Source organism: Dioscorea cayenensis, chromosome 20 (assembly GCF_009730915.1).
Source record: "Dioscorea cayenensis subsp. rotundata cultivar TDr96_F1 chromosome 20, TDr96_F1_v2_PseudoChromosome.rev07_lg8_w22 25.fasta, whole genome shotgun sequence".
Classification (NCBI taxonomy): domain Eukaryota; kingdom Viridiplantae; phylum Streptophyta; class Magnoliopsida; order Dioscoreales; family Dioscoreaceae; genus Dioscorea; species Dioscorea cayenensis.
In genome coordinates, this window is record NC_052490.1 from 12121159 (window position 1) to 12128715 (window position 7557).

Sequence of the window (7557 nt, forward strand, 5' to 3'; positions counted from 1 at the left end):
TCGATGGTCGTGGTCGCAACTGGTCTGTGGAAAGTCCTCTCACTGTCATCTGCTGATTCCTTCGTCCTAAGCATAGGATACTGCCGATCGAAGCTCTACCAACTTTCTTCCTACTGGAATCACGATGTCGGGAGTCGCGAGAACCTCTCCAAAATCTGGCCAATACCTCAAACTCCAAGCCGAAACCCTCTCGCAAGTTGGGGAAAAGATGGAGAAAAGAATACCATCGGGGCCGAATCGGGCTTTTTAAATAGGGTCGGAATCGGGCAACTGCCCACGGGCGTGATGGTACACGCGCCTGCGGCGGAATTTCCGCCATCTGGCGTGATAATTTCGCACGCCTGCGTGTGATTCTCTCCGTCTGTCCAGTTTCGGCCGCCAGACATACCGCGGTCGCCATGCGAAGTGCCGCTTTGTTTCTACCTGCGATGCCTGGCCTAAATAACTTCCCACCCATACTTTCATCGGGTAACGCAAACGGCACACGCTCACGCCGTGAATCACTTGCTTTTCAATGATATATATGCTTGGTGGGGTTCTTGTTCTTGTATGCATAAGATGTAGTGGCTCGAGTGTGACCGCTTTTTGTGCCCTCCAAATGAATGTACTCACTCGAAAAGCGAGGAGGTTGGCACACACTCTAGCATCTCACACCCGCCCCATGTCTTCGCATTGAACCTTAGCAAGATCACCTCCCAAATAGGTGCATTATGATCCACATTGGCCTATTTCCTTCATACTTAGCCTCACAACCCTATCTCGTAAAAAGTAACATAAAAACACACATATTAATGTAAAAAACCCTAGAAAAGTAATGCTCAACATAAGGAATGAACGCTCACTATTCATATCGCAAGCAATTTATCAATAATCACCAAGAGGGAGAGGAGCAAAGAAGAAGGAGTTGATGTGAAGTTCGAACTGCACCATTGCAAAACCATTCCAAGCTCATTCCATCAAGGAGATTGAGATCATAGAGTCGGCTTTTGCTGCTTTATTGCATTTCTTTTCCTTGTATGTTCGTAGTATCTCCGATCGAGGAATGATTAACTTATTGTGGTGTATTTGACGAAATGATATGCCCCATTTGGTGTATTCTTCAAGTAAAACCGGTGGTCAAGTAATAAAATACATGGTGAGTTGGGTAGTTGAATCCACAGGGAACAGGGTTACTAGTACTAAATATGACAAATGCCATTTTGTGTAGGTACCGTAAGTGCACGGGTTTGTCAAAGTAATAATACCCCAAAGGAGTGTGTAGTCAAATCCATAGAGTAGTGATTAGAAACACAAAGATTGGTTATTTAACTAAGAATGAAGATGAATCGATAATGATGTGAATAAAAATCAATTCAAATAGAAATAAGAAAAGAAGAAGGAGGTGCAAATTAAAGATAGGAGAGACAATCGATTTATAAATGGGGGCACCGGATATCACACACTTTAGGACTATTGTTTCAAGTACAAGATCCAATCATTATGTTCTCTAACCAATGTTTAATGAGTTGTGAGATCCTTAAACACATGGTCCCAAAACATAAAGGTCAACCGTGACTAACCATACACTAATGCTCCCGGTGGAGAAATCTCTCAATCTCGACACTCTCACACTTTGCTAGGTTGCTTTAGGGCTCTAGAGATTCTAAGGATAAACCGATTCTAAAATAGATCTAACCCTTTGGTCCCGGGCGAAGACCCCTAGTCACAATCAAGCCCTGGATACCAAGGATTACTCATCAGCCACTGCTGTTGCGCAACTAAGCCCCAGCTGAGTTCATCTCTTAGCACTTCACGCTATTGTGACCACAAAGAACTCTTGGAACACGGAGATATGATAAATCACGCGAGGGAGTGGGGACGCCCGCCACCTCGACTCACCCACTCCTCTCTATCAAATCTAGTATTGTCTAACCCTCATGGTGTGTCACTCATCCACAAGGATTACCAAAATGGATTCTCAACCCTATCGTCACTCTAAGGGAAAAATCAACTCAATAAGCATTCAAGATTGGAAACTCAATTAAACATCAATTAAAGGAAGCATAATAAAAGATCAAAAGCAAACAACATCATCCTAGAGTTTACAAGTCCAAGTACTCACTAGGGGTTTAGTTCTCCATTGAGCAAAATACAATCAATAATGAAATCAAAAGCATATGCAATCCATCAATAAAAACCCCTTGGTGTTCGTGGTCGACGGTCTTGGGAGTGGCGCTGTCTCTCCAAAAGGTCCCCTCATCAAGCTTTAGGCACACCTCGCCGATCGAAGCCGACGAAAGCTCCCCCAATAACTCTCTCCGAATGAAGCGTGATGTTGAAGGACGTAAAACCCCTCCAAAACCTACCTAAAGCCTCTCCAAACTATAACCGTGGGCATCTCCCCAAGGTAGAGAACGAGATAGCCAAAAAGATGGAAAAGGATCTCAAAATCGCATACTTATAACCCTAGCTGCCTCATCGCCAAGAGTCGCATCAAAAAGATGTCAAAATAATAGGGTAAAACGGCTATTTATAAGCCTAAACCGAGTCTATCATATGCTCCACATGATTGTGTGAGATTTCACAACGCCTCGCAGGAGCCGCAGTAATTTCCCACACGACTATATATCAAAAATTTTTACACGGTCACATGAATAGTGGTTTGTTACGCATCGCTCACAGAATTGCTACAAGAATGCGCTACAATAATTTCCATAAACGCACTCACAAATTTTTCTCTTTGTGACCACATTATCGGACACATGTCCACGTGTAGGTTATAAGACTTTTTCTCATCAAATCATTATTGGAGATTCTGCATCTCTTTACACAAAGTAGGGACACGGGGTGTGATTACCTTGTGTCGCTCCGACTAGAAAATTGGCTTGAATCATCTTGGAAGTTGGCACATACCTCCATGTACATGAGCTCCTCTTATGTCTTGATCCTTAGTTTGCACAAAAACTCCGAAAATGTGCCTTTATAATCTATCTTTGCTTCTTCTTCTCCTTCATGGTATTCTACATTTTAGGCTGAGGGAAATCAAAGGAAGAGGTAGATCTCGGCAACATCTCCCATTGTTCAAGCTTATAGAGGGCAAGGAAGCCATCGCTTTGGTGGTGTCGTTGAATCTTCTCATGGCTTATCTCTCCATATCCATCACTTGAGGAAGTTCTTTTGCTCGATTATTGAGTTGTTTTTCATGGACTTGATTATGTATTTTCTTAGTATAAACAACTAAATCCAAGGTCACCGGATATCGGTGAACATTGGTTGACAATGTCCTCTGCGACATCCCGCAAGTGCATGGGTTTGTCAAGCTAATAAATCCTTTCGATGAGTGGAGTATCTCTATCCACAAGGAGTAGGGAATAAAAATACTGGAATTGTTTCTAACCAAGCAAAAAGTGAATAATAGTTGTGTAACAAGATGTAATGTAAACAAAAGTAAAAGAGACAAGAGAGAAAGCACAAGTAAAGGGAGAGGTAAGGCAATCAATATAAAATGGGGTACCGGATATTATTCTGCCTAGGACAATCATTTCAAGTGCGTAAACCCTCTAATATGCTTTCTAACTAATGCATTAATGAGTCGTGGAGATCCTTCAATACATGATCCCAAATCTAAGGTCAACTATACTCTAACTCTATACATTTCGGAGGAGAAATTGAACTATCCTCAAGCTCGCAAACGATAGAATCATAACCAGTTCTAGGATTCAAGTGATAAAATCATCTTCCTAGATGAAGACCCAATACTTCGATCTAGGTGAAAGGTCCCTAGTCACAATTAAGCCCCTAGGTGCTAAAATCACTTCACATTTCCACCCGCTGACTTTGCAACCGAGCCCCGAGGAAGGTCATCCTTAGCCCATTTACTCTACTATGCCCACAAAGAACTGAGGAAATGGAGGTAGGATGAATCACACTGGAGAGAGAGAACGCCCGCCACCTCCTCGACTCACCCTCTCAACCCTCCCCAACATAGCTTTGTCTAACTCTTGTGGTGTGTCACTCACCGACAAGGGTTGCCAAAAGAACTCTCAACCCTAGTGTCACCGACAAGGTCCCTTGCATATCCCGCAAGTGCACGGGTTTGTCAAGTAATAATCGGATGAGCGGTATCGAATCCACGTGTGAGTAGGAATAAAAACACTTAATCCGCTTCTTAGCTATGTGAAAGATCAATAGTGACAAGTGGACAATGATTCAATCCTCAAAAAGTAAAAAGAACTAGCAGAGCATGAGATAGGAGGCGAAGGGAAATCGATAAAGATGGAGTACTCTGATAATGCTCCCTGCCTAGACAATGCCAAGCAAGAACCTCTCATTATGCTTCCTAATCAATCTCAATGGTGAGTCGTGGAAACTCTTAAATACATAGTCCCAAATCTAGGTCAACTATACCCTAACTCATACATGTCCCGGAGGAGAGATTAGATAACCTCCTCAACCCAATTAGTGACCTAACACTTTGGTCCAGTGGAAGGTCCCTAACCATGATTAAGCTCCCAGATACCAAGATCACCACCGCTTCACCCGCTGCATCGCCAAGAACTAAGCTCCGGCCGAGGGTCATCCTTAGACCATTTACTCTATTATGGTCGCAAAGAACTCGAGGAACGGAGGTAGAATCTCATCAGCATCGAGGGAAAGGGACGCCCCTGCACCTCTACTCATCCCTGATCAAACCCCTCTCCAACCTAGCTTTGTCTAAAAGCTCTGTGAGTAGTCCACCGCAAGGTTACCAACAAGAACTCTCAACCCTAGTGTCACTCTAGGGGAAATGCTCATACAATCAAGCATCTCAAGGTTGAACCTGACAACAAACATCAATTAATTGAAAGCATAATAAAGAGAGTTCAATGAAACAAATACATCCTAGGGTTCACAAACTACCCAAGTACTCCACTAGGGGTTTAGCACTCCATGGAGCTGATACAATCAAAGAAATAGAATGTGACCAATGAATCAATAGAGAACTTTGATAGTACATGTCGGCTGGTCTTAGGAGTCCTCTACTGTCGCCCATCCGTCTGATAGCGCCGAGCTCGACACAACTTTCTTCTTCCATGAACGATATTGACGTGAGAACCTCTCCAAAACTCTTAGTTAATACCTCTCAACAGAGCTGAACACTTTCTGTTGGGGAAAAGATAGAGAAAAGAATATCGAAATCGGGCTGAATCGGCTAGGAAGTCGAATCGGGCATCCACATGGTCCTATGGATTTGTCACACGCCCTTGTGGAATTTCCACGGGCAGTACTTTACGTCCGAGGGTTCTCCCGAATCCTCGCTTTCTCGGCCGGCTAGAATAGTGCTGCCACATCACTGCTATGTGTTTGCTACAGTATCTGCCTGTGCAAGATTTTCCCGTCGAATCTCATAGTTTCATCGGTGAGCGGGCACATCGTCACGCCGGATAGCTTTGAATGATGACAAGTTGGTGGAGATCTCGCTCTATATGCATAAGTCGGGACGCTGAGTGTGATCGATGTGCTCTCCAAATGGTTGTGTCTCAAATACAGCTGAGTGCTGGCACACACCTCCAAGATCATTCCAGCCCGCGTGCTTGAACTCAGCAGATTTCCTCCAATAGGGTGGCATTATGCATTGGTTTCTCCTTTGGCCTCATTAACCCTGCCTGCATGAAAGTAATATAAAACAGATTACATGTGAAACACGAATAGTAACTGTTCACTATAAGGAAAGAATGCTCTCAGATTCCGATAAGCGCTTGTGTGATATTAATGCAAAGCATTCTTTCCTTATGTGGAGCATTACCTTCCTCGGGTTTTTACACCAATATGTGTGTTTTTATGTTACTTTCGTGCAGTATGGTTGTGAGGCCGATTATGAAGGAAAGAAAACCAATGGGACATAATACACCGATTTTGGGGGAAATTTTGCTAAAGTTCAAACGCCAAGACATAGGTCGGTGTGAGATGCTAGAGTGTGCTACCCTCCTCGTGATTCAAATTGGCACATCCATTTGAGGGGCACAAGGCGCCACACTCGAGCATTCCAACTTATAATATAGAACAAGAGCTCCAAAGAACTTGTCTATCATTGAAGAAGCATGTGATCCACGACGCGAACGCAGGTCTGCTTATGCTATCCCCGATGAAAGCATGGATTAGGGAAGCTGATTCAGGGCCGGATAATCGTAGAAGCGACCCACGACGGAACAAGAGCAATCAGAGAGAGACTATTTACTACCACGACGAGAAAACAGTATTCAGAGAACCCACACCTGCGCAGTGGAAATTATCCACTACTGGTGTGGAAATTCGCACATGGGCGGTGAAAGATCCACAGGCCCTCGGTGGTCGCCCCGATTAGAGCCCATTTAAAAGCCAATTTAGCCCCGATTTTCAAAGATTCTTCTCTCCATCTTTTCCCCAACCTTGAGAGAGGGTTTCTGCTAGGGTATTGAGAGGCATTGGGCCAAGGTTTTCGGGAGAGGTTCTACGGCTCCTCACACTCGCCATTCCTTAGGCAAGAAGGTTGGTAGGGGAGCCTGGCCGAGGCGTATCCTGCACACCGGACGAGGGAATCTTTCGACGACTAGGTAGAGGACTCTTCCATAAGACCAATGGACACGACTATCACGAGCTTTCCTCTATGGGATTCATTGCTTTTTACATTCAATTTCTTTTGATCGTACTTTAGCTCCATGGAGAGCTACCCTAGTGGGTACTCTGGGTGATTGTGAACCCTAGGATGTATTCGCTTCTTTCGAAACTCTTTTATTATGCTTTCACTAAACTGATTGTTTATTGTGAGTTCCAAACCCTGTTCTGCCTGATTGTATGAACGATTCTCTCCCTAGAGTGACACTAGGGTTGAGGAGTTCTTGTTGGTAACCCATGTGAGTGAGTGACACACACCACTGCAGCTGCTAGACAAAGCTAGTGCTCGGGAGAGGGCTGCGAAGGTGAGTCGAGAGGCACAGGTGGAGTCCCCTTCCTCCGGGACGGATAGATTCTCACCTCCGCTCCCGAGTTCTTTACGGCCATAATAGAGTGAATGGTCCAAGGGATGACCTCCGCCGGGGCTTAGTTGCACGTGCAACGGAGTGAAGCGCTCGAGGTGATCTGTAGTATCTAGGGCTGACCGTGGTTGGTGGACCTTCCACCGGACCATAGCTAGGCCTATAATGCTGAAGAGAGATTTATCACTTGGAATCCCTAGAGCGCTCTTTGGCAACTCTTCTATTCAAGTAGGTTACAGGTTATCTAATCTCCTCATCCTAGACATGTATAAAGTTAGCATAGTTGACCTTAGATTTGGGACTATGTAATTATACCACGACTACCATTGCATCGATTAGAAGCATAATAAAGGATTCCCGCACTTGAAACAATTATCCTAGGTGGAGCATTACTCGAGGACCCATCTTTATCGATTGCCTTACCTCATTTACTCGTGTGCTCTTTACTTGTTGCTTTTACTTTTGAGAATTGAATCGTTGTCACACTTATCACTATTGATCTTTCAAGCATAGCTAAGAAGTGATTGTTTTTTCCCTACTCCCCAGGATTCGACACCCGCTCATCCGGATTATTACTTCTATT